This window comes from Bactrocera tryoni, chromosome 1 (assembly GCF_016617805.1).
Source record: "Bactrocera tryoni isolate S06 chromosome 1, CSIRO_BtryS06_freeze2, whole genome shotgun sequence".
Lineage (NCBI taxonomy): Eukaryota > Metazoa > Arthropoda > Insecta > Diptera > Tephritidae > Bactrocera > Bactrocera tryoni.
The window spans coordinates 86,841,266-86,868,952 of NC_052499.1; the positions used below are offsets into that span (position 1 = coordinate 86,841,266).

The window sequence follows — 27,687 nt, forward strand, 5'->3', positions numbered from 1 at the left end:
GTATAAGGTGTTCTGGTTATTAAGCACAATAATGCTTGAATTAGGAACACTGGTATTTTGCCAGGTGTTGGTTGGTGATGGCCATTATGCAACAAGTGCGCCAGTAAGGTGACCAGAAAGCTTTAGCGAATTTTGAAGGATTTTTCTTAAATTATAATAATTAGCTTTAACGTATTTCCGGTAATACATAATTATTAAACAGCGCAGAAGTGCTTAAGTTTCTATAGTTTTTTTTAGAGATAAGCTTCATAAGGGAACCGAGAAGGATTGTTAGTTCACTCGAAATATAGTTTTGAGTCAACGTATTTTTTTGTCGTTTTTTATTGATGGTGTTGTCCGTGATACTCAAAACGACACATGTTAAGTTTTCGACTAAGACTTTTAGAAAGCAAAACATCTTTGAACATGCATGTTTTGGAGAAAAAACAGTTGATTTTATTAAATTCGCAAATCAGTTCTGTCAATTGACCAGTCTGTTTTGCTGACAGCAGAAGAAAATTTCTTGAAATGTCACACACTTACGTACTTAAGTCTGCGCATACCGATCTGTGGCCTGCATTAACATTACAAAAATAGCAAATAATTTCGCTTGAAGATTGTATTTTAGTTGCACATAATTATGATTTGAAAAAGTGGGTAAAGTACACATTAAGTGACAAAGTAGAAAGCACAAAAGCAGAAGGCACAAAAACGCGGTTAAATGCATCACACATTGCTACACACACATATGTACGTGAGTATGTATGTGTGTATGAGAAGAAAAAACTGAAATTCATCTGTGATGCCAGCAGCTGGAATATGGCACACGAATCCGTGACACTGTGACAGGGCAGCTTCGGCCACATAATTCAATTAACGGTGTATCATGCCACTTGGTAAGTGTGTGTGTGTGTGTGGGTTTCAGAAATAAAAGCTGTTATTAAATGGGAAAATAGGTGAAATTTCACACACCATTTACTCATTAAGTTTAAAGAGTTTTCTATCGGCCAATCTAAACGAAATGTGATACACTCAATCATTGCTGTGGGCGCACTGATAGCGGTAAAGAGAATTAACGTCCATTTTCACATTCAATTATCGCGCCAACAACAACCAACTGCAATGAGGCGCATTGACAAATGACTGTCGGAAATGGGTCAAATTGGGTTAAAGCGATAAGTGTTACACGTACCTGTGAGCAGGCATGCTTGCTAATACAGCACACCCAATTTATAATAATGGTAACGAATTGGGTGTTGAGCACAACTGGTGACATATTTTGACACTGTGTGAAGCCATTATTCAGGTTTTGTCACTTAAACGAATTTTGGTGAAAATACTTAATAAAAATTATAATTGAATAGCTTTATATTAACTGCTAAGCATTTATTTCTTAACTAAGTTAACCTCAAAATATGTATAGTATATAATAAAATACACCTCTTTTTATGAATAGGTCGCGTAAACGACGTTTAACATTAAAACAATATTCCTTGTTGATAGTTTGGCCGGTCGGAAGGAATTCGGAGTGCACACAACTTGATAATTGAAGAAAACTGTCAACACAATCTTCGACTCACTTTTGCCACGATATTCGGTCGATTGATTTCTGTTTTTCGGGCCGTAAGCATAGATCCAAGACTCACAGCCAGTAATATGACGTTAACGCGACACTGTTTTTTGATAAAATTGAGTGATTTTGGGACTAATCGTGATTTTATTTTTCTTAAGTCCAAATGATCTTTCAAAATGGGTTTTACTGATCCTGCCGATATTCCAACGATGCCCATGAGTTCTCTGACCGTTAATCGTCGATTCTCAAGCAGCAATTCCTTTATTTTGTTGACGTGTTGATCATCAGTTGATGTTGATGGCCGTCCTAGACGTGGGTGTCGTCAACGCGTTCTCGTCCCTCTAATGAAACTTGGTATACGTATTCAGACCACAACTCTTAGTATTTGAACTATAAATGTTCAAGCTGTCATGTTATTTTTGTTCACTATTGTTTGGAAATTTATCGTGGAAAGAGTTACTCCTGAACAAAGTTTACAAATCATTTAACTTTCTGTAAAGAATGTGTTTCGCGCACTTTTCTCAACTTATGTTCAACATAATCGGCAACTGAGCGTACTATTCGCAAGAGAATCACCCATCTTGAGCCTCAAAAATGAATACTGATAATATTGGGCCGAATAGACTGGGAAATGTGTAAAAATATATCAGCCGTAGCTGAGAGTGTACACGAAGACCGTGGAGAGTCGATAAATTGAAAGCGTATAAAATACAGCTTGTGTAAGAACTGAAACTTCTCGCTTCGCTCTATGGGCTCTTAAAAAGTTCCAAGAAGATCCGACGTTTTGCCAAATTTCGTTCAGCGATGAGGTCAATTTCTGGCTTAATGGTAATGTAAAAAGCATCATGAAAAACTTCAAGTGTTGCTATTTCATCCAGAAAGAGCAACGGTTTGGTGTAGTTTGTGGACCGGTGGAATCATCGGTCCATATTTATTGCAAGATGGTAACTGCTTATTTGATGACTGAAATTGAAGCTCGTGCTCTCTGCGAAATTTGGTTTCAACCAGACGGGTCCACTTCCCATACATCGCGTCAATCATTGGATTTATTGAACAGACAATTTCACATTTTGGGTCGGTCGATTGGAAACCAGATGGTGTGATATCACACCGTTAGACCTTTTCCTGTGGGATATGTAAAGTTTAAAATCCATGCGGTAATTCCGCTTCGATTCAGGTCATTCGTCAGTTACTAATCCTCGAACGTGTCATCGAAAATTGGACTCAAAAGGAGGACCATTTGAGACGTAGCCGCGGCCAACATTTGATAGGGATAATCTCCAAAAAATAAATGTCAAAGAATGTTCTTTCGAAGGATAATAAACATTGCTCATAAAAATTTGATGTTTCTTGTATTTTCTTTCAATAAGTAGGAACCTCAAAATATTAACCATATTAACCTACTGTGGCTTAAGCACAAGTCAACAATTCATTCCAAAACACTTTAATCGCTTTTCCTGCCAGGCAAGCTTGCGCACGTATGCATGTACATATGTATGTACATAAGTGTGTGCCTACACAGAACTGATAACAGCGATAAAACGCTTTGTGGATTAATTTCTCCCATATGACGCCGTCACACAAAGCAGTTAATAAACTATTACCGTTTTATCTCATCAAGAGCATAGTGAATGAAAAGCAGCGTGTGTGAGAGACCTTTCAGTTCCCATAGAGCAAAGTGTTCGTGGCTGTTGCTGCCGTCATGACGCCTAACGGCTCGGACCTTATGGCTGTGTACAATTAAAAGGCGCAAACGCACACGCACACGCACACATACATACATACATGTACTAAGCTAAGCATTTGTTTATTTGTGTACGCCAGTGACTCTTAAGCACTTGTCTACTGGGCTATTATGGATTTATGCCGCTTATCCGGTCGTGTTAGCTGCAAAAATGTGGTCGCGCAAACTGCTTGGCCGCCGCCGCATGAACGTGCACAACGGAGTATGTGTGGCGGTATGCGCACTTGCTTCCAAACATGACTCATTAAATTGTTAGTTGTTGTTGTTTTTGTTGGCATGTTGACGGTTATTGCCACTGGTTACTAAACTACTTTCCTTGCGGAAGATGCGGACATACAAATGTGCATATACGGCGGCTGGGCTCAGCCGATCCTCTAAAAATACGCGCAGGCAACCTTGTGTTTGTGTACGAAATGAACGCACACACACAGCTGCACACAATTATCGGCAAATAAATACAAGTTCTCCAGATTTGGGCATGGCATGCGGCGTGCCACAAGTGCTGCACTGCTCGATTAACGATTGGGCACGCACGTGACCACTCCAGTGGCAATCATAAGCATGCATATAAGTATGTATGTGCTTGCATGTCTGCAAATTTATCTAATCCTAGTCGTATTTACACTTAACAATCGGGTTATGGCTGCGGATGCCGTCATAAGAGAAATAATAATAACAACATCATTTAAAATTACCGCATTTGTTGCAAATATTTGGATTTGAAGAAAATTTAGAGGACATGACTTTTTAAATTAAGGCCCGGCTTGTCGCCAATGGCGGGATTGTAAGAAAGTAAGTGGGAACGCGCTGAATTTGTGTGAAACCGAACATTGTTATTGTAGGAATTTGAAATATTGGCACTTCGTTGGATTATCTTGTGCCACAAATCGAATTTGAGTTCGAGTAATTTTTTCGCCATCCTTCGATTTTGTAATAGGTTTGGCTCATCGCAGGGTATTGGAAATATCGTCAGATGTTTTTTACTAAATAGCTTTCCGTTGATTTTCTTGTTCTCTCTCTCTTTATTTCTCTTGCATTTTTGACATTTTTTTCGAAATTTCCCAGCTGCCACTCGTTACTGGCCGTTCTGCAACGAACACACTTCTTATCCACGTAGAGCAGGTCTGCAAGGCTATTGGCTTCTCTATAATTCCACACTTTACAGTCTAATAAAAACATAATTTCATAATTATTTTACGCCACAATGCTATTTGTAAACGCTTTTGAACGCTTTCGGTGGTCTTTTTAATTGTTGCAGACGAGTTTGCTTGCAATTTTTAGAGGTTGTACCAATTAGCCGTTAATATTTTTTTAATCTCAGCTGTCATAAACATTTGACTTTACGTAAATTATTACTTCAGCGCAACATTTTGACATTTGCTCATATGAGCCTGTAGGAAAATCAGACGATTTGGAGGGGAAATACTTTTCGCGGTTGAAATAATACTTTTTTTTATGAATGGCGGTTATAAATAAATTTGAAAGCATTTTACAAAGATTTTAACAATCACGTTAATTGACTGTATTTGGACGCTCTCGAGCTACAGTTGAGGCAAGCATATTGATTTCAAAGAATTCCTGAGTATGGAGTACCTAGTATTATAATTATAAAAATGCTAATAGATGTCTGTATGGGGGAAATGTAAATGCTGACAGCTGCAATGATTGAGTGAACCAACTAGTTTGCATCTCAAGTGATGCTTAATTACTTTTCCTTGTAAGTGAAATCAGCTTAATACAATCTATAAATGCATACGCCAAACACATAAAAAAGTATGTACCAAATGTACTATATGTAAGTGCATGTGTATGTATGAGTATCGAAGAAAATCGTGGTTACATAGTTTCAATTAAATGTTGAGTAAAAAGCCGCATCACTCAACTCGTTGCAGCTAAACAGGCGGGAAAACCTTTTAACTTGGCACGAATTGTCTGTGTCAATAAGGTACATGGGTCTGGCGAACGGGTTTTAGGTGGAAAGGGAACAGGTTGTGCGCTTATAATTATCTTATTTTTCTGCTGAAATTTCCAGTATGTTTTCTGTAGAGTTTTAAAATTGTTTAATTATTTCGTTGTAGTGAGAAGTCTCATTATATACAGCGTTTATGGCAATGACTTTTGAGTTGTCGCCTCTTGATTTAAGTTTATCAACATTGTCAGTCGCCAACTTTGTGGATTTGTTTGCTAATTTATGATAACATTTCGCTCGTGTTAGATGTTACATTTATGGTGGAGTTTGTTGTCACATGCACTAAGTGCAACAACGAGCTAAAGCAGCCAGTGTGACATTGGTTTCAGTCGCAGGTTTTGATAGGAAATGTCTGGTTCCTGTTGTGAAAAAACATTTCCATACATACTTTTGCGCACACTTGTCTTCCTGCCATAGACGATACTAAGGAAGTACTAAACTAGACCTACTTAGACACCACATCGCAGAAAATGTAATAGCAGAAAGCGCGCATACGTTTAGAGATGCCATCAGCAAAGAAGTAGATGAAGTAAGCTTTGAACGATTCTAACACGCACGCTTAACGCTCCAGATATCTCCACTGTCCCAACCAAGTAGTCTCTTAGAACAACATATATCAATCATGAAGTTCAGATTTTGATACCTTACACTTCTCTTTAGAGGGAGCGATGTAGAAACAAAGCATGACAATCGCATTTGGCTAAATTATAATCAAAATTCAAATACAAATAGGGGAAGATCCGAAAGAAGCTTTCACAAATTATTGTTATGAAAGTTGTGCTCATCTAATTGAAATTTCTGAAGCTCCTTCCTTTTGAAGCATTTTAGTAGTGTTTTGGAATTAAGAGCTCAGAATAAAAACATAGAAAATGATTTTTTGCTCTTAACGACCTGTCCTGTCCAGCAATTTCCGTGTATGTATGTATTATATGTATATGGAAACTATTATTTTTTTAAGAAAGATGTTCCGCACGAGTATATATCTTTATATGTATCTGTGCTTACATATGTATTATCTTCAGCGCATAATGCTTGGGATCGCCGAGTGATTATTAAATATTAAATTAATTAAAGTAGGTTTGTTAGTCCGAGATGCATACTAGTATGTGTAAATGTGAATGTGTACTTCAATTAGTTTTCTAATGGTATACTACAAAAGTCATCAACCGCGCACCTTTGACATCGCTAATATACGAGATCTCCTCATGAACCTGAGTATGTAAACACATATAAGCTTTCATATTATAATCTCAATTACAAATACATACATATATGTATATTTGTATATAAGAAAGTAATTACGTAGCTTACAATAAGGCGGAAGACAATTTTCAAACGAAATATACAGGGTTTGTCCGGAAAGTAACAGGACTGAGTCGATTTGCAGCGCTGCAAGCGCGATTTCCAAGAATTGGATCGTCATGGAAGGCATTCTCCGGAATAGCCTTGAGAACCTAGATGCATGCTGCTTGAATCCCTTCTGCCGTCTCAAAATGCTTGCTTATCATCGACCGAAAGGCCTGATGTTAGATCGTACCAAACGTCGCAGATATACCGGGTTTCACATAGAATTTAATCGCGTACCTCTGCTCTAACGAACGCAGCATTTTCGGCTTGTACCATTCACCGAAAAACGTTGCGCGAAAATGTTTGTCCTGACTCTCCAGGTGCTCGGAGACAACTGACCAGCCACTCGTTCGTTAGCTAGGAACGCCCTCTACCGAATCCAGTCGGTGCGCATGCTCCGAAGTAAAGTCGTGGCAGAAGAAAATCAGTCCTATTATTTTCCGAACAATCCCAGTTTTCATTATGCGATTGTAGCTCTTAAGCGGTTATATCCACCTGCAAGTAAAAAAAGTTTCTCGAGTTTTTTTGAAGAAAACTTTCGTTTAGGAAATAAATAAAAATAATGCACTTACCAATTTTAATGCATTTCAATAATCGGTTATTAATTTTGAAAAAGTTTTTGATTCCCTCGATCCCGTAGCTGATCTCCAGGAGGATCTCCACAAAAAATGTATGTGACATTGAGACACTTTTCATACCCTGAACAGGGTATATTAAGTTCGCCATGAAGTTTGTAACACCCAGAAGAAGCGTCGGTATGTTGAGCTGAGTCGATTTAGACATGTCCATCTGTCCGTCTGTCTGTATATATACGAACTACATAGTCCCTCAGTTTTTAAGACAACGTTTTGAAATTTTGCAAACGTCATTTTCTCTTCAAGAAGCTGCTCATTTGTCGGAACTGCCGATATCGGACCACTATAACATATATCTGCCATAGAAACTGAACGATCGGAATCAAGTTCTTGTATGGAAACTCACTTGACAATGTTTCTTCACAAAAGTTGGCACAGGTTATTTTCTAAGATAATAACGAAATATATGAAGAAATTGTTCAGATCGGCTTACAAACTGAACGATCGGAATCTAGTGTTGGTAAGGAAAACTTTTGCATTTGACAAGATATATTCACGAAATTTGGTATAGATTATTTTCTAAGGCAACAATGTAATCTCCGAACAAATTATTCAGATTGGTTAACCACATCATATAGCTGCCATACAAACTGAATGATCGGAATTAAATGCTTTCATGGGAAACTTCCTCATTTGACAATATATCTTCATGAAATTTGGTATGAGTTATTGTTCATAGAAATAATGTAATATCAGAAGAAATTGCTCAGATCGGCTCCCTATAGCGTACAGCTGCCATATAAACCGAACGGTCGGAATCAAGGGCTTGTATGGAAAACTTTCGCATTTGACGTGGTATCTTCACGAAATTTGAATGGATTACTGCTTAAGGTAATAACGAAATCTCCGAAAAAATTGTTCAGATCGGATTACTATAGCATATAGCTTCCATACAAACTGAATAATTGAAATTAAATGCTTGCGTGGGAAACTTCCTCATTTTATTCCATTAAGTTTATGTTAATAATAAATCTTCTTACAATTTTAAATAACTATAAACGTCTAAAAGATCCATTTTCTTTATTAAATAACCGTAATGTTTTTAGCAAACAACCTCTCTAAAAAGAACTAACAAAATATTTTCCTTTGGATGTGCAATCCTCAAGTTGATAGGTCTCACCGTTTCGGAGGTATTTCTCCTACTGACTCTGCAATTAGAATTTCGAGAAAAACGCGTCTAAAATAATGACAGCCGATTACACTAAATTAAAAATTACAAATGCGGTCATATATCCGAAACTTGCTGAGTTAAAACTTTCCTTATATAAAAAAATAGTTATTTACATAGATTTGAATATATATTCTTGTAACACCTATAGCGGATCACCCTTATGTACAGACATAATATACATATATATATATGTATGTAGCACATGCGACTGAAGTGTCAAAGTTCGCAGAGATCTAATTAGATTACAGTGATTTTCAACATTTTAATGGATAAATAAAGTTCGTGAATTCCCTCGAGTGCGAACGACATGTAGAACAACAGCTTCAGCTAGCTCTTCACTGCACACATTCGACTGCATGTTTGGCGTTGTGCTTTTGAAAAAAAGTGTCTCACATACGGTTGTTGGATCCTTCGGCTCTCGTGTGCCGCAAAAGCACAAGACGTGTTGAATTGTTGTGCATCCTAATGGCTTCTGTGCCTCTGCGGCAGTGCACCGCTGCGCCAAGCTGATGTTTTAATTTTATTTACATTTGATTGTTGACCGAAACATTCGCTCATTTCCCACATTCGTTGCAGCGCTGCTCCTTCACATGTGTGATGTTTGGTTGTGTGGGTGCTCATCTACTGGCTTTTTAATACCTGCGCACTTGAGTACAAGGAATTTCGAACTTTATAAAAAGTATAACGAGACTTATAGTCGATTAGACTTGAGATTCTTGTTGGGTATTTATGTTTATGAGATTTCAAATAACTCCGAAATGGTAGCTTCTAGGAAAATTTTTTATTTATTTTTCGATATATCGAATTTTTTTCCATATACTTACGAACGATGAGGTAAGTTTTAGTATATTATTCTTAATCAAGTTTTTAATATATTCACTCAATTTTAGATTGTTTTAAAGTTATGTATCTTCACTATTATTTTCACTTTTAATTAGACCGACGAACTAAGTACTTTTCAGACCTGACACACCGTTTATTTTTTATTTACCAAACACGGTTTCCGCTAAACTTTGCTGCTTCCTTACTGACTTGTATCGACTACATTGCGTTCTCCCTCTCTCTTTTGTGCACATTCTCTCTTGCCATTCCTTCATATTTATGCTCCGTTATGTGTGTTTCTGTTGATGCATTTGTTATCAGCGAAAAGGCAGAGTATACAGTTATTTAGTGTTTTATTTGCATATATGAGTGGCTGAGTGTGTGTTAGTAATGCAATGGGGTCATACACACACATATGTATGTTTGTGTGTAAATGTATGCATTTGTTGGATATCTCAATCAGCTGATTACAGTCTCTGTGGGTGTAGGTATTTCGAATTCGAAAAGCTAGAGTGAGAGCGAGAGTTATTTATGTGAACATTCCGAGTTAAGAAAGTTTACTTGCATTCTTTATGTGCTTGTATGGGTAAATTGTACATGTATACATACAGATATATTTACATACAGATAAGTGCGGCAGCTATGTGTGCAAGTAGTTGTTATCAGCAAGAGGTCAACGGGAGATTAGAGAGTGACAGAAATCAATTAACACTGAAATACAGAAATCCAATTTCGTTTTGTATTCTAAAGACGGCTCTAATAAAAAACTGATATCGCTCGAATGGCTATCAACGTTGTTGGTGTATTCCGGCAGCAGGCAACACAAATATTTTTGAGCACGAAAATACGCCGTTATTTATGTGGGTGTGTATATGTAGATATAAAGTCATAAACAAACATTTAACCCGCTCACGATTCTCAGCAGTTACCAATTCGTTATACTCATGCGAAACAGCTCTCTCTCACACAACCACCTTGCCTCGTGGAGATTTGTTGAAATTTAAAAGCTCCACTCTCTCTCTTCTTCCGCTTTAGTAGCGAGCCTTCGTTTGCGTATATGAGAAAAAGTTTTCTTAGAGAGATGAGCTTTGGTAATGCGTGCAGTTACTAAATGAAAATTTCTAAGTTCCGAGAGCGAAACACACACACACAGATGTGTGTGTATAAGTATGCGGATGTGTTAAACAATAACATTGGGAACTGTGTTTAAGCGAGCATAACGATTTCGTTTATTTTGTTGCTGTATAATGTGATTACACTGAAAAAAAGAATCAGAAGAATTCTGGTAACACCTCGGACGAAGGGAAAAAAACTGAAGATTGGATTTTTGACAGACATTTTTTTTCAAAAAAAAGTAAAAATTTCAGTGAAAATTTCGGGACACATTTTTTTAAATAGTTGTAATCGGAAAAAAGGTCCTTCGCTCAAGTCTTTAAGAATTATATCTCAAAGACCTGTGTAAAATTTTATGAAGATCGGTTGAGTTGTTCTCGAGAAATCTTGCCAACCGACTTCGAAAACATAGTTTCGTGAAAAACTCCTTTAAAAACGGCGCATTTAGCCTAGCTGGCCTCGAGCGCAAAGTTCTCAAGGCTGTATCTCCGAAATTATTACTCGCATCAACTTAAAAATTTAGAACAAAATTCTACAGGTGTTTCTTAATTTAATAAGACAATAAAAAAATCGATTTTTTGAAATGAACATAAGTTGAAAGAGGGATATGCTTCTGTTGACCACATTATTTCTCCAAGAAACTCAACACATTGATTCAGAACGATATTTCTACAAATGTTTTCTTTAAAAACTTTTTTAATTTTCGCTTTAAGTTTCTAAAGTAATTATCTTTCACCTCGTGGCTAGTCCGAGACTCAATCATTGTCAGCTGAATCTCGTAGCGAACTGCATATATCAGGTCACTGTTTAAAATCCGAGCGCAGTGTAAAAGGGTCTCGGGATTAAGAGTTATAGAAGGCAAATACCATAGGCCTTATAGGTAGCGTGGTTCAATATGAATAGTAAAGCCAGCACTTATAATATTATATTTCAGTTAAACTTTCTATAATATGTAATTTTACCGTGTAGCGTGCAATACTAAAACTGAAACGAGCCAGACATCGCTGCCTTCGAAGCAACGTCAATGCGAGTGTAAACTAAAGAGAGTGTATGTCACTAAAGCAACGTTAAATACTCAGCTGGCTCTGTCCCGGTGTTTTCCGCAGTCAAGTTAGTTGGGCAAATGATGGGCTCAAAAACAAACTGCTGGTATTAAATTGGCATACATGTGTCGCGCATACATACAAACTCGTACAAGCATGTATGGTATGTAGACAGAAGAATCACTAAAACGGCAACAACACATGCTCATACGCAACACATACACACATGCACATACACAGCCAGCAATGTTCCGCGTTGACTAGATGGCACATTGCGGTGCTTTTTGACCAAGCGAAAAATCATAGGCCAAACAGTTGATATCGGAACTTGCTGGCATTTGGTTGTGGAGTGCGCGTTGGTACAACTACTCAGCGTTTTTTCGTACGTACGCCACGAAACGAGTACGAGTGTTTTATATGTGCATCAGAAAAGCAAACTCTCGAAACGACGAAGGCGAATTACATACAAGTGGATGCGCGCGCGATTTCTCTCTCTGAATTTTCAGTGAGTGGTTAGTTTTTTGGTGGAGCTCATTGAATTCTACCACACAAAAAGAAAACAATTTAGCAATCTTTTCGTGAATTCAGAAAAAGTGAAAAAAATTTGTGGAAAATAAAAATTTGGCACATTGGCAATAGTTGACAACAGTTTTGACCGAAAAGTATATAAAATTCGTTAAAGAATTAAATTAGCGAAGCGCGAAGAAGCCTGCGTGCAGACGAAAAAAGCTGAGTGGCGTGAATTAGTAGGCTAAAGTTGTTGCTAGTTTCCTCTTGCTGCTTGTCTACTTGTATTTTGATGAAGATACACAAGTCGCCATGTACGTCACAAGTGCTCCATGATAAAGTGGCCAAAGCAATAAGAATAAATAATAATTCGAAAATAGAAATGTGAAAAGATGGCAATAAATCTGATATTTAGCCATCGGTACCAGCTTTCTCAACAACCCGTGTTGTTGTGGCTATTTTGAGTTTTCATTTATTTCAATACCCATCATTTGATTGTTTGCATTTGCCATTATGCTTTTGTCTTCCTTTTTCGGCCGATGCCAAGTGACCCAAAAGTTTTGCTCTTGCTTTTCGGCTGCTTGAGAAAGTGCGCGTTGAATTGGTGAAAATTTCTCAATAAAGCAGGCATCGACCAGCCACAATAAGAATCAAATTGAAATTGCAGAAAAACACCGCCAACAATAAAAACAATTAACAGCACATCGAGTAAAAGGTGTAACAATGGGCCATTTGATTGTTTGGGTAAGCCCGCCGACGAGCTATTGAAACTAACCAAAAATAAACTTTTGCTTGCAAGAACCTTTTCGTGGCGTTGGTGACAGCCAAAGGAAAAACAGCGAGCGGAAATCGACTCGACGCAGCTAGAGAAATCAGCGTGTGTTTGAAAGTAATGGCATAAACAAGTCGAAATTGAAAATAAAAATATTTGCTTTAAAGTGCACCGTTTTATTTGGACTTTTATAGCTTTTCTTGTGCTGCCTTTCTATTCACTTCACTCACACTATTTCGGCGTGTTTACTTTGGGTGGCTGAATGGGTGGTGGCGTCGGTGGTGGCGTCGGTGGTGGCGCACTTGCCGCAAAGCGCGCCGATCACTGCCACTGTCACTGCCACTGTCAACTTGACGGCGAGTAGTGTGACGCCAACACGCCGTGCACTTTCGGCTGCCAAACATTAGAGCCACCACATGGAAGTGTGTGTGTGTGCGCATGTGAGTGACTGCTGTTGTTATGGTTTTCAGCTGGTTCGCCATTCATATTTAATTGCTGCAAAGAAATCAATGGTGGACGCCGAGCGTTTTGGTGCTGCAAAGCAAAAATAATCGACAGAAAGTTAAAAGTGCTTGCGGTGGCAAAAAAGAACAAACGCTTAAAGTGAAATGTGAATAATTTAGTGAGACTTGTAGCACACAAATGTATGTGCGCTGTTTAATTACATATGGTGAGCTAGTCACTTTTTTATTATCCAACAAACAATTGGCTTGAGCTATTTTTAGCAGCTCCTTAACACATGCCAGCCAGCCAGCAATTTGTGAAATTGCAAGCAATTTTGGTTATTATAGTGCTTTTTATGGGAAGTTTGTGTGCATACATACATACATATTAGCAGTCGCTCACGTTGAGCTGACAGACCTGTCGCACTGTCTTATCAATTATCGAATAAATGTCAGTGCCACCGGTCAGTGCGACAACCGGCCGACGAGAGTTTTGCATTTCGGAACACTAAACCATGTAAATACATACATATGTACATATGTAAGTATGTATATGCATATGTATACAAAAGTATGTATATATAAATATATGTATGTATGTGCAGGTGCATGGGCAGAAAAATATTTTTATTTATTTACGGTACATGCACGTGTGTATGTGTGCTTTCGCTTAGTGCCATTTAGCAGGCAGGCGGACTGATTGACAGACAAGTGAGGCGACTTAATAACATTTCAGTTGTGGCACTGATAAAAGTACCGTTATAGTCGCTTAAGTGATACCGTATATTCATCATATAAATAGTTGTATACATATGTATGTACATACACACCTACGTGCCCACATGCTGGTGCAATTGACAAAGCCGTGATATCAGTCTGGGCTTTGAGCGCTTGATATGTTACTTCCATATAATGACATCTCTACACTTGTCTATTTTTATTCACATTGATTTATGATTTTGAATTTTTCCTTTGATAAAAGTATCAATTTCCGATTGCCGCTGCTCTTGTATCGATTATTTTGTTCGGCTACGTTTAGTATTGCAAACTGAAATTTTTGAAAAAAGTACTAGGTCAACAAAAGAAGCACACACCGACAGTAACAGGACGAAGAAATTTGATCGAAGTAATGTCTACTAAAATTTTTTATGCATAATTAATATAAAAAGCAATGTTGAGAATTAAGTATGGTGATCTAATTTGAATTATAATTTCTTATTTAATTAATTTAATTATTTAATTAAAAAAATATATATATTTTCAAAAATCCACAGCAATTTGTCATGGTCGATTGGAAATTAAGTGCAACAAATTAAATTAATTAATAAACCAAGAACAATTTTATTAAAGAACAACGCAAGTTCAAATGCCTTAATTATTATGTATGTATGTATACATATGCTCGTTTGTAGTAATCAAATTTTTATAATTCGCTATACTTACATACATATATGTATGTGTATATACATATATATTATTTTTTGCAAACTGTGTCCTCGTTCACTTCGAAAAGAACTCAAGCTGCAAGCAATTAAGCAAACAAGTGCTGGTCAAAAATGGTATGATATTGAAAATTTCAAATTCAAGAGATTCAAATGTGAAAAGTATATCTGAGCTGATCAAATGTGCGCCATGCACAGACTAAAAATATTCAATAAAGCAGAGACGATATTTTTATAAATTAAATTGGCCATTAAAAAAACGACAGTACTGATTGTTTTGAAAGATTCTGAGTAAATTTATACATGTTTCAAGAATACGTAGTGAAAGTGAAATTTCAAAAAATAAATATTTTTTGAGCAGCACGCCGACGGAGCTAAAAAAGGTCCTAAGCTGCTGCCTTGATCCCGGCCTTCTCCGTGAAAACGTCTTCGAAGAAACTTAAAAACAAACTATCTATAAAAGATATTGTCCGTACAATGAGCTGCGGATTGACTGAAAACGGGTTCCGTTCCGATGATTGTTGATTTGTTTGTATGTCAGACTTATTATACGCATATTCTCATCGGTAGTTACAATGCTCTCCATGAATCTGAGATTGGAATTCGGTCGATCAAGCATGCTCAAAGAGACCTGTTTACGGTACTATTTAAAAAAAATCAGCTTTACCGGGACGAGTCGAGCAAGAACGCGCTTTGTACCCAAAATATTCACCAAAATAATTCGAACGGACTCGCGAGAGATGTCGAGCTCTCTTTCCATCTCACTAACACTTGCTTGACGATTTTCAAGTACCACTTCTTTCCTTTTTTTAATATTTTCATCAGTTGAAGAGGTCGAAGGTCGTACAGAACGAGCCATGTTTTCGCCGATCTCTTGACCGTCTTTAAAGGTTTTGTACCACTCTTAGGCTTGTGTTCCTAAAATCTAAGTCATCGATCTAAAATTCCCAACGATTCCGCATACGAAATTTGGTTAGAAAAACAAAATTTGAGACAAATTCTTTAATCGATACCATTATCCGGGGTTAACTTAAAGTTTGCGTGTGGTATGATGTAAAAAATAAAAAAAAATATGTATATATAGTATATTTTTGAAAAATTTCACAATAATACTAGTTGCTAGTATTTTGCTATATTTCACAGCTGTTTTAACTCTCATGCTTCCATTGCTCACTTCTCTAAAAAATATATGCATGAGATTTATATTGCTGGTTCGATAATAAAATGTATGAATAAATCATAGATATAACTACATTAATAAAAAACGCGCTATAAGCAATTTATTGTCAACAAGTCGGTCGGCTGTTCGGGGATTCGCGTTCGTGCATTAATATTATGTACATATCTGTAGGTAATCCCCAAGTTATTACTTTCTCACCATTATATCTCCAAAATCTGTACTTCAAATTGGTTTATTTCTAAATCTATGTACATGCATATGTATGTATGTGGATATGTGAACTTTCCATAAAAGCAAAAATATTTATAAGCTAGATTTCACATACCGACACTTTGGCACTTATGTATATGCATAAATAATATACACATACTTGTTGTATACTTACATACTTACTTGTATTAAATATAAATGCATTTATATAAGTTTGCATTACTGCGCTCGAAAATTCCCTGTAATTTTGTAAAATTATAAACGCAGTCGCTATTGCAATTTGTGCCGTCAATTGCAGTGCTCAGGCATGCTCAGGCAGGCACAAACATGCATTACGTCGTTATTGCGTTGTTGTGCTTACATTGATATGAATGTACTTTTTGCATCGTCCCTTGTAATCGGTCTTGTTGATTCACTCGCATTTGCATACGAACACACATACTCACATGTGAAATTATTTTCAGTTAATCCGCAGCGAGATTAAATAAATTGGTCTGATTGTTTTGAGTGTTTTCTTGTGCGTGTTTATTGTAAATAATTTCCTTATCAGCAAAGTGCCCAAACCAATCGACCTTAAACAATTATAAATACACATAATCACACATACATAGATACATAACTATTTACTTCAGTGCTCGCAACGAAGCGACGGCGTGTCTTCGTTTCTTTTATTATGATCTCTTTGTTATTAGCCATAAATCCATTAACAAATTCGTCTATGTTTTGTTTCTCTAAACAAGATCTTACGACACCACATACATATTTCGGCGATTATTCGGCGTTTAGCTGGAATGTCAATGGCTTTTAGGCGAGTCAACCAATTCATAGTTTAGGTAAGATAAGCGAACGTACAAAGTTATCATTGCATTCGGGTCGACAGAAAAGATGATAACAATAGAAAAGAAGAAGAACCGCTGCGGATACGAAAAACGAATAAATCCGCAAATGTTTTTGTGCAGTTATGCGCCTATTCTCACGCCACTCCTCTTTTCGATTACATGCGATTGTCCTGTGATTTATGTGTAACGTAAATATTTGCTTCAGCATTTTTTAACGTGCAGCTTATTGAAGAAAATATTCGCAATGAGAAGAATACATAAATGCTAGGAATTAACAAGTGTAATATTTTTAGCGATAAGCAGTGTGTATGTAAACACCGCCGCACGCACACCCTCACACACACGGACAGTGCAGTTTAGCGCGTGTGAGTACTTGATACGGCAGCGCTATTTGCGATTTTAATTCACATACAGCAGCCGCAATTAAATTAGCAGCGGCTATAAAGTGTGCGAGTGCCCCTGAAAGTGTACGAATTGATTGTGCGAATATAGAGAATAATAATAAGCAATAACAAGTAATAATAACAAAAAGTGCAGAGTACTTGTCTGTATGTATTGGCTGGACTCGGCATTATCAGTGTTTCGCAAAAGTTGAAGTGTCGTTGTGTGTGCGAGCAAATCTGTGGAAATTGCAATTATTCAGCAAGTGCTAATTAAATTAGTTGCAGCCAGAAGTTCAGCGGAATTTGCTGTGAGAGCTGTTAGCGCTGGAATACAACCGAAAATACACAACTGAAGGTGAGTTTTCCTAGAATTTCGCATATTTTATGTAAAAAATAATTGTGTAAATAACGAATATCATTTAAAAGCAATAAAAAATGTAAATAATTCAATGAAAATATTGAAACTCAAACTTAAAGGGCGCTAATCAGTTTGGAACATTTCTGAGGTTCGTTGAAGTGAAGAAGTGTTTGTTTAAAGATAAGTTCCGGAATTGGTGGTGCTGGCAGAGCTTGGTATAATTTATGTAATACTTATGACTAAAGCACGTATTTGATAGAATAGCAGATGTAGGTTAGGTTTTCTTTGCTAACACAGCGCATGCCCAGACACCTTTCATGTTTTTAGTTGCGAAATTTGATGTAAGAAACATTTGTTATGTGCGCTCTCATGTAGTCTGATAGATGTACATACATATCTTTAAGTAATTTTCGAACGGTTAACCTTCAACTCCTGAGCTATAGCAGCCCTACATTCAGATATGTTATTCATATTTCTTTTTGCGGGTGAGGGAGTGAAAAATGCCTTCCGCATCATCAGTGCTGTTGTCACAGCAACGGTTTGTGCCACTTGCAGGTCACTAAAACCCACCACTAAGGAACCGTCACCCACACTGGAAACAAATTTGCATTATTTCAGGGAGGCGTTCTCATTGAGAGATTTACATCTGCGGTCCCGATTTTTACTGCGTAGCAAAATTGCTGCGAATTTCTGGATAATCCCCCAGTTTTCTTGGCTCTCCAGCATGACGCTGATTAAGTTGTTCGCGTTTATTTGACCAATTGGTTTTCTACGGCGGTGCGTTCTCGTTTCCATGTTCTTATTGAATCCTTCTTTATTTGTTCTATTGCCCTCTTGTTATTTTCGGATGTTTTCTTTAGCTACCATAGCTTTTTTCCATTCGTATGCCAGAAGGTCAACTGGGGCATTACCGCTTATATTTAATATTGCGACACCAGACACTGTTCGATAGGTTTATGGATCTCTGAAGGCTGCGGTGCGCTGCACTTTGGCCACTCCCTTACGCCTGTTTTCCTTTTTAAGTACATCTGCCCAGATCGCAGCTCGGCATAATCGGACGCTGATGGCATCGACATTAGGAGCTTTCTGGCTAGCGCCTCCTATGTTGACTATTAGTCTGCTATGTTGGAAGGTGCTTTTCGTTGCCTTTCCAGCGGCGTGCTGAATTTGTACCCAGACGGTTAATCCAAGGTCCAATCTTTCACTAGGTAGTTTACTGCTTTTTGTGTCCTAAGAATATCCGTAGTCGTTTGGATACTTACATATTTCGAGGAGTATGTGCTTATTTGTTAGGAGTAGTAGTTCTGTTTTTTCCGTAGCAAGCTGGAGGTTGTGTGAGTCGAGCCATGCTTTGTCCATATCATGACCTGATTAAGCCTTCTTCGTGTTCATTCTATGTCTCGTGCTGCAATTACTGCTGCAATGTCGTCCGCGTAGCCAAGTTATGTACGATTCGTCTGGCATTTCGAGTTTTAGTATAGCGGCGTAGCTGATTGTTCCACAAGTCTTGGTCTAGAATGGAGCCTTGTGCTGCTGATCGATACAAAGCAAGATATACGTATTTTTATCCCTTTTATGTTTTGAGAAATGCACCTGTGAAAGGTAAGACAGTTCCGGTGCAATCGAAGTTTACGATTTCTTCTTTTTAATAGACAACAGCTCTGGGGGAATTCTCTTTTCTGCAAATGTAAATAAAAACCTATTTGCTCAACCGCAAGCTTAAAGGCTTTACAGTTAATTTGCATCCTACACACAATAAACCACTTATTACCCAAAGAACTTAATTACTTTCTGCACTCAATGTGTAGTATAAGCACAAATCCACTACTATGCCTGTAAATAAGTACATATAGTATATAACACACTTATATAAATATGTAAATTATACTCTTCAATCGGTGGTTAGTATACAAATACTAGATAACGGTTTACTTGGTATTAGCAATGTCCTTGCCCACTGCAGATTATTAATTAGAATTCATTGAGTTAGGATTTAGTAATCCGAAAGCGAACAAAAATACAATTAAAGTGGAAGTTTTGTGGGATTGAAATTTCCATGCTCAAACAATATTTCAACAGAATTGACATTCGTTCTATGATTCTGGGCAGGAGGTTGAGGAACGCATGCCACCTAAAAAGACCGTATTTTCATTTATCATACGAAGAATATCAATTTTCGAAAGACAGCTTTTATTTTATTTTTATTTATCGGCTTTCCGTTTAATGCTATTTTCTTCACGGAGCATTCTTCACTGTTTTCGAAAGTGCCTCAGGTCCTTCATTTAGCTTGTGAATTTGTATAGTGCAATGACACGTATTATAATCTACGAAATATTTAATCTGTTGAAAATTGTTATATAGTCAACAATTATTATGAAATCAATAAATAATAAATACTCAATATGGGTATTTAGTTCTTCAAATGGATGCACCTAATAAACATATCTACACTCATTTATACTGATGTAGTGATTTACAGTTCTCTTTGCCGTAAATGGCTTAATTACATTTGCTTACTCAACACATTGCAATTATAAGTAGAATATAAGTGTGTAACGACACTGCTTCGGAGTCAATGGCGTCACTGCTCCTCTGTCTTATCGCCGTCTGTGATGTCTGAGCACCTCAAGCGGTTCCCAACACTTCAACAGATTCGAGCCATTGTGCCGCATGGGTTTTGTTTATGGCAGGCCTGGGAAATACCGCTACGTAATTGTGTGCCATTGTCCTCACAGCGGACGGACAAAACGACGTAAGCATATGTGCGACAGATTGCCACATGGATGCATGCATACTCGTACGTATGTGTTGCACATTGTACTACATATGTATACATAGGTGCAACGACGTAACGGTGTGTTTCTGAATCTTATGCTCTTGTCTATTAGAAGTCGCTTGATTCTTCCTTTTTGAATACTGCAAAGCATTTCAGCTCATTTAAAGGTACTTATTTATGTATAGTTAGACATACATACAAATATCAATTTGATTTATTTCTCGTCACGACTCGCTTGGCGCAAAGCGTGTCATTTGGCAACTAAAGCAGGAAAGTATCAAACCCGTAAAGCCGCGCCCTCCGTCATTTGCACTTTGATAAGTTTACTTCGTTGCTTTTCAACCGTGTCAACTCCTAATAACTCCATCCATACGTCTGTAGGTATCATAGGTATTGTGGCTCCAATTTCCATTGTTGCTGAAACTATTGTTCGCCATGGCAGCTAAGCGGCTATTTCCTTTCTTCTGCCCTCCTTCCGCGACACGCGAACCGGCCTTCAATGAGCGTGTCGGCTCGTTAGTTACAAACCAAAAAAAGTATTTACCTTCCGCCACAGTTTTTGTTTATAGTCTTTATCGTTTGATCGACTGTTCGACAGTCCAAAAAAGAAGAAAAGCGAAGATTTCTTTTACGATTGTGTGTTGTGCTAGTAGCCTCGTGCCGAATGTTGATACTAGCTTTTAATTGTAATGTTTCTTTGATTACAATCAACAGTTACTTCTTCGTATCTGCTCTCGATTTTTGGTGTGGCATCTCTTTTATTTATTACTAGGTCGTTTGAACTTTTGTAGAAAATAACTTTGTCTGCTATTTTTAATGTCAGGTTTTTCTTGTTGCTCAATTCCGTTATAAAGTTGGTCAAATTATACCTACAGATATATATATGTTTGTATATGAGTGCGCTTGCTGTCTATGAAACAATATTTAAAAGAAAAGGAAACAAAGCTATTTGCTTCGTTCCAACTTTCCAAAGTTCTAGCGCTATTTGCCGTGAGCCTTCGGGCTATTTCATTCCTTTTCTCCCTTTTATTTGCGACATAATTTTCCTTTAATTCACTTAAGATGGCAAAGAGTGCCAGAAGCAAGAAAAGTTGCGAAGAAAAGGGGAAAATTAATGAGTGTGTGCCTTACTAATGTTGACTTTTGGTGCAACCATACGTGCATATACTTATATACATATGTATGTAGCACGTGTGCTGTAATGCAACTTAGTCTGTTCTATTGACGTTGGTGGCGCACTCAACTCTAAGCTGTGTAAGTCGGTTAAGTGCGTGGCTTAAGTGCCTGGGTGGCTGGCGAATGTGGGCGTGTTACTAAGTAAATAGATGTAAGTGTGTGTGCGTGTGTGAAATTTATATAATGATGGTGTTAGTTATTGAATATGTATCAAAGAGTTGTTGTTGCTGCTATAATGGGGTGTGCTCATCCGTGAAATATATACAGCTCCGTGTATTTCCACTCACTGGACAACTAAAGAACACACTTGTATTTGTAATGAATGCCATTAAGTGGGTGTTGTCTGGCAACAAAATAGTCTTCCTCTTGGTTTAATATTTGTTTAATTAAAGTGTAAGTATATAAAGCATAAAAATGTAGCTTTGCAGAAGTGGATAAATTTGCTGAAAATATAAAATATCTGGTAGTCGAAAAAGTCTTTTCGTATTTATAATCAAACTTCAACTTATTTTTTTTATATTTATAAAGCTTAATAAACAAGTATCCATCACCTTTTTGCGAGACACTATAAACTGGTAAATCGAATACAGAACGGAACCGAGCGAACCATTGTTGTTTGGTAGTAAATTTCATTGAGGCTTACGTGGAATTCTTTCATACGACATTTATTGACAAAACTATTTTTGAACGAATATTCTTCAACTTTTTAATTTTTTTTTATTAAATGAAGCTTAAAATCTCACCATTCGAACACTATATGGTATGATACAATGTGATTGGTAGCACTAAAGATACGACTCCAACGACATTTATTGACAAAATACGAAAATACTTTTTCGACTACCCAATATATTCTAGCTCGTGAACCGATATACTTAAATATACTCCGATTTAATAATATTGTCCAAATTTGATAACAATCGATGAAAAAGTTTCGGTCCATAGGCAACATTAATATATACTTACATATGTATTGCTTATATTGATAGATATGGATGCCCTATAATATATGTTTATTTTGTTATTGCAATAACTGTCAAACATCTGCATTGAAATCCAGGACAACTATTTGATTGCCACTCTTCTTCTCTGCAGTCTTAGCAAATTGGCAATGTTTACATTTGGAAACGTTTGACGTTTGCCGCGCAGGCGCCAGATACCAAGCAGTCCAACAAACTGAGAACCAATATGATGAAGGTAAATTAAGCTGAGGGAATAAGATATTCTGGAAAATTTTGCAGCGAAAATTCACAAACGAAATCAGAAACTTGAAAATAGTTAACACGTTTTTTCATTTTAAATGAAACTTATCAAAAGTCTGCTTTGACATTGCATTAATTAGTAGATAACACGGACACCGTGAGAGATTTTTTTTAACTGCACTCTCTATCTCCCTTTCTCATCCGAACTCTTTAACTCTCACGCATTTTTGTTAACAGAACACGCTCGGAGTATTGGCAAAGCCTCGGCTCTTTGAAAACAGGATTATGCTCTCTTCTGTCTCTCAAGCTTTCCAAAGTTTATCCTTTGCTGTCTATTTCTTGCCATTTTCGTGCTTTCTTTTTCAGCATGCTTCAATGTACGCTTTCAGCAGGGCATCAAAAGTTTCCCTTTAAAGCTCCCCTCGTTTTCTCAATTCATTCGCACCCTTTTCGTCGTCCTTAAACGGCATTCATGCGCACACACACACACTTACTTGTAGCGCTTCTAAACCAGTGTGAGCTTTCAAGGCTAATTACTTGTGCCAAACGTTTGGCATTTGAACTTTAATCAAAATACCCGGAAGGCAGTGAGTCGGAAGAAGAAAGAATGCGTTCAAGGCAAAAGTTATGCCGTTGACAATGACGCCCAGAGGGAGGTAAATGAGTGCGCGCACAGTGTGCCATTGGAAAATGTTTTTGTTTTGCTTTCGTTGCGTTTTGCTCTTGTCGGCCGATGATGAGGGCAACTTGTTGATGTCATTGGCCATTCCGCCCGTCTGTAGCCTCTTCCACGCGCTCGGCTGGTGTCTGTGGATATTTGCTTTGATAATTTGGTACTTTGCAAGCATTTTTGTGTTTTAGTGCTGTGTTGACTCACCAACTTTTTGGTAAGGAACTTTGAAGTTACGTGGTCTTTGGCTCGTTTGCTATTGATTGATCCGAATTAACTGTAAAATTGTTTTGGAAACTGCAATATTTGTTCGCAAGTGGGTGCAAGGATCAGTGAAATAACAGAGGTAAACTTTAATCTCAAAAAATATTTACTTTAATGAGTCGGTTCGCTGCTGATTTTACTTCAGAAATTCTGCTTGCGGATAGCTTGAGTGTTGAACGTTGATTTGCGTACACAAATTAAGTCATAATGTTAATATTGGACTCTCACTGTGTTTTCGGGTTTCATTTAGGGGTGGAGGTGCTAAGCGAAGCCCTACAGGTTAATGCAAAACAAACAAGCAATCTTTATCATATCTCGTTGCCATAAAAGTGTGTAGTTTTCCATTTTGTGTCTAAATTAAACCTTATTCCTATGAAGATCAGCAGTCGCACATACTAGATACTTATGAGTTATGAGAACATGATATTATCTTGTTGGTATATTTTATTGCACCAACAAACAATAAATATCTATATTCTTGTTGTTGCTATGCTAAAAATGTAAGCTTTTTCACTTTTCGGTGCTGAACTACAAAATTACAGCCAACAATGTTGATGATGTGTAAATTGGTGGGACGGACCAACGACAGAGTTCGAAGAGAGAATCCAAGTTCGTGTAAAACTATTTCATATCTTATGGGATAGTCAATATTAAACTAAGATATTACTTTTAGAAAAACCAAAAATCGAAAAAATTCAACCAAGGTGGAATTGCGAGTTACTACCGCTGTCTATACTTAAAGAGTCGGAGAGTTCTTGGGTAATGCTTTTCCTGCCAACTCGACAATAAAACAATCTTTTAAAAATTCTTTGAATCCTTTAATCAGTTGCCAAATGCCATTTTAAATATCAGAAAAATGGCAATATTAGAGCTCTCAGGTGAGTACTTGGACCTCGTTCTTGATAAAATCTGTCGTGGAGACCAAAGTTGTGCTTTGGCTGTACGAAACCGTAGTTTCCCCTATTTTATAAGGTGTATGTGTTTGATGGAGGGTGCTCGGTAAATTTTCAGTCGCTAAACAGCTAGAACGTGTTCAAAAGCCGGCTCTCATTGGCATCAGTGGTACACCACATACGACACCAACAATGACACTTAATGCCGGTGTAAACGTAACATGGGTGGAGATAGCCGGTAGAATCGTTGGTATCAGACTCTGAGTAATTGGGTACATTAATAGGTCAGAGAGCGAGTGCATCTCTAATAACCTGAACGTCATAGAGTCCTGGTTTACATATGCTACTTGTCTGGTGGGCAAAAGCTGGAAAACCGATGATCTTGCACCATTTTTGAGAACTTAACTTGTCGAAGCTGCATTCAGGAAGTTGAGGTGGAAACATTTAGATGCTTTCCCTTCCACTGCCCAGCTTCCGGCAGACTAAGGTTGAGTCATCTCGGTTGCATTCATCTTCTATGAACCAATGAAATGGCTGGAATCTATATTACCCGCTTCAGAAATTTGTGACTGGCTCAAGGAGATTTCACAATATGTACATACAGACGGTGTTTTTGATCCGTACATAGGAGTTCAGGATATCCAATCTCCGCGAAAAGTTTCATTTCAAAATGTATCTCATAAAAATCTGTCGGACCGTGAAAGTATTCTGGAGCTGAACACAAGGCTGACAATCTTATTGTAATCAATTGGTAGTAAGATACTTTTCGGTTATGATTATTAATAATTTTTTATTGGCTAAGTATTGTAATAACTGTAACTTATTGTAATATCGAAGTAATACTGAAAATCTCTAAACAGGCGCACTCTAAGCTCAATTAATCACTGCTCATTTTGCGTACTGCACCACATTCCATTGGTGCTGAGTTAAATTCACCTAAAGTCCTCAACACTCTGATTGGATTATCGATTTAATTGAACGTCTTCGTTACATCTACTTACTAGCGCCCTTTTATTCCATTAGACTTTGGCTTACATCGTCGCCCACACTGTGCCATATAATCATGATTGGCGATTTGCGATGTATCCCGTTATTCAGCGTGTGCAACGAGTGCGCCCATGCCGTCCCGATCATTGCATCGCTCGGTTTAATTGGCTTTTTTCGTTACGTTGACCTTTATTCCTTTTATTTTTATTTTTATTTTTATTTTTCGTTTTCTTTTTCTTTTGCTGTTTACCTTTTTTCCTATTTAACCTTTTGCAATGTGCGCCAAGTCACGTGCTCCCCCACCTAAATTCGCTTTGCTTTCCGCTTTTCCTTTCATTGTTGAAAACACTTTCTTCAGTTGTCTATCCGTTCGTCCGTCCGTCCACCCGTCTATCTGTCTGTCAATTTGCTTATGCAATATTTCTTTGCTCTTGTTGTTGTTATTTATAGTCAGACCAATAGATCCATCATTATCCCGCACTGAGCTCTGAGCACTGACCTATGGCAACCATGCTGGGCACGCTGGGTGAGTGGAAGTTGGCGTCGTTGTGTTTACAAATCCATTGTGGCAAGCGACGAATCAACAAAAACAACAAGTGCTGGATACACTTAAAGGCTTAGTGTTCGCCTCTGAGAAGAGGCAGAAGGGAGGACCGTGCTGGATTGTATATCATGAGCCATCTGCAACTTTTCGCTTCGTGAAGGTACATACATATGTGTGTGTAGGGTATATGTGACAGCAGCGTCGTTAATGTTGCTGCTCGTTGGGTAACAGCCGATTGCTCACGCTTGATTGCTGAAAGAGCAATTCGATTACTATAGGCTTTGTTGTTGCCCATTCGATTTGCTTCTAGCATAATTTGCTTGGTTGGGAGCCGTGGCCGCTGGCATATTTATTAGCTACGTCTACACATGAACGCCCCCGAAAAAATATTGCTCAACCCAATTGTATTTTTTGGCTACTTTCTGGTTTTGTTTGCCTTGATATTGCCTAGTCTTTCTATGCGCACACTTCCGTGGGGCGTACGAGTGAGTTTAATAAAAACATTCAAGCGATTTTTCGACTATTCCGTCTCGCTTTTCTAATTGTTAGACACATTTAGACATATTTATATATTATTTGTACGCACATTTGTTCTCATGACACCAGCTACATATTCATTATATATGTACATACATATATGTATATTCCTCGGTTAATGGTCCAATTTCACTTTCGTTCTTTCGTTTGTGCTGTAATATTACTCTGAGTACTACGTGGATTGTGAGTATTTCTAGTTCATCCTTTTGCTGGACTTTGTTTTAGTCATATACGAGGCGGTAGCCGAGGAATGTATAAGTTTTTAACTTTGGGTCGAAGATAAATATTTGTAAAGCTGGCATCTTTAAAGAAATCTTGTGAGTTCTTTTCCAGTGTTTATATAGGTTAGGTTAGGTTAGTCTGGTAGGCCCTTGAGTTACGCATGGAATTGTTTTAGTCCTATGCGATTCTAGCTAGAGATCCGTTACTAGGAAAGCCTGCGCTTGACTCGAATTTCAACAGACTCTGTGACTACACAATCGATACTTTTCCAGTGTATCATACCGCGTAGTCTTACCAATGCGGGTCAAGTGCACAAGAGATGCTCCACTGCCTTGCTCTAGACATATTTAGCTATCTTTTCGATCTATCAGCCTCATTCTGCAGCCGTGTGTCGCCACCAGGCAGTGACTAGTTAGTATTCCGAGAATGTTCCTATAGTCTCTTCTATCGGTGGATTGGAAGTACACAAGTGGTGCCGTCTTGTTGAAACCAAATGTTGCCGAGATCACGGGCTTCAATTTCAGGAATCAAACAGTCGGTTCCAATACAACGTTTTACACATGATTTTTGCACACAGATAGCTCGTTCCATCCGATTTTGATTTTCTTTACCATGCTTCTGTCTAGATCGTCGTATGGACAATGTATGGGCTGATTTAAGTACGTATTCGCGTGTGTTTTGATGTTATAAAATAGATTTAATTCAATACCAAAATTCAATTTTCAAATTCTGTTCTACTCAGGCAGTCTCGAACCACTATACTCGCCATATAATACAATAATCGAATGTTGTGACAATGTGCCCCTCAAGCATACTATGTATATATGTATGTATATTTAATATATGCAGACGTGTGTGTGTGACTTTGGAGTGTGTTGTGCGTATC

General features: G+C 37.6%; 1 long non-coding RNA gene across 1 annotated transcript in view; it reads left to right on the plus strand.

Annotated features, from left to right (window-relative positions):
* The first annotated feature begins 11,692 nt into the window (after positions 1–11,692).
* Positions 11,693–27,687, plus strand: part of LOC120782362 — a 102,095-nt gene continuing 86,100 nt past the window's right edge. The window contains exons 1-2 of the long non-coding RNA XR_005706249.1: positions 11,693–11,908; positions 17,083–17,527. This is a non-coding gene — a long non-coding RNA (uncharacterized LOC120782362). The remainder of the gene's footprint in view (positions 11,909–17,082; positions 17,528–27,687) is intronic.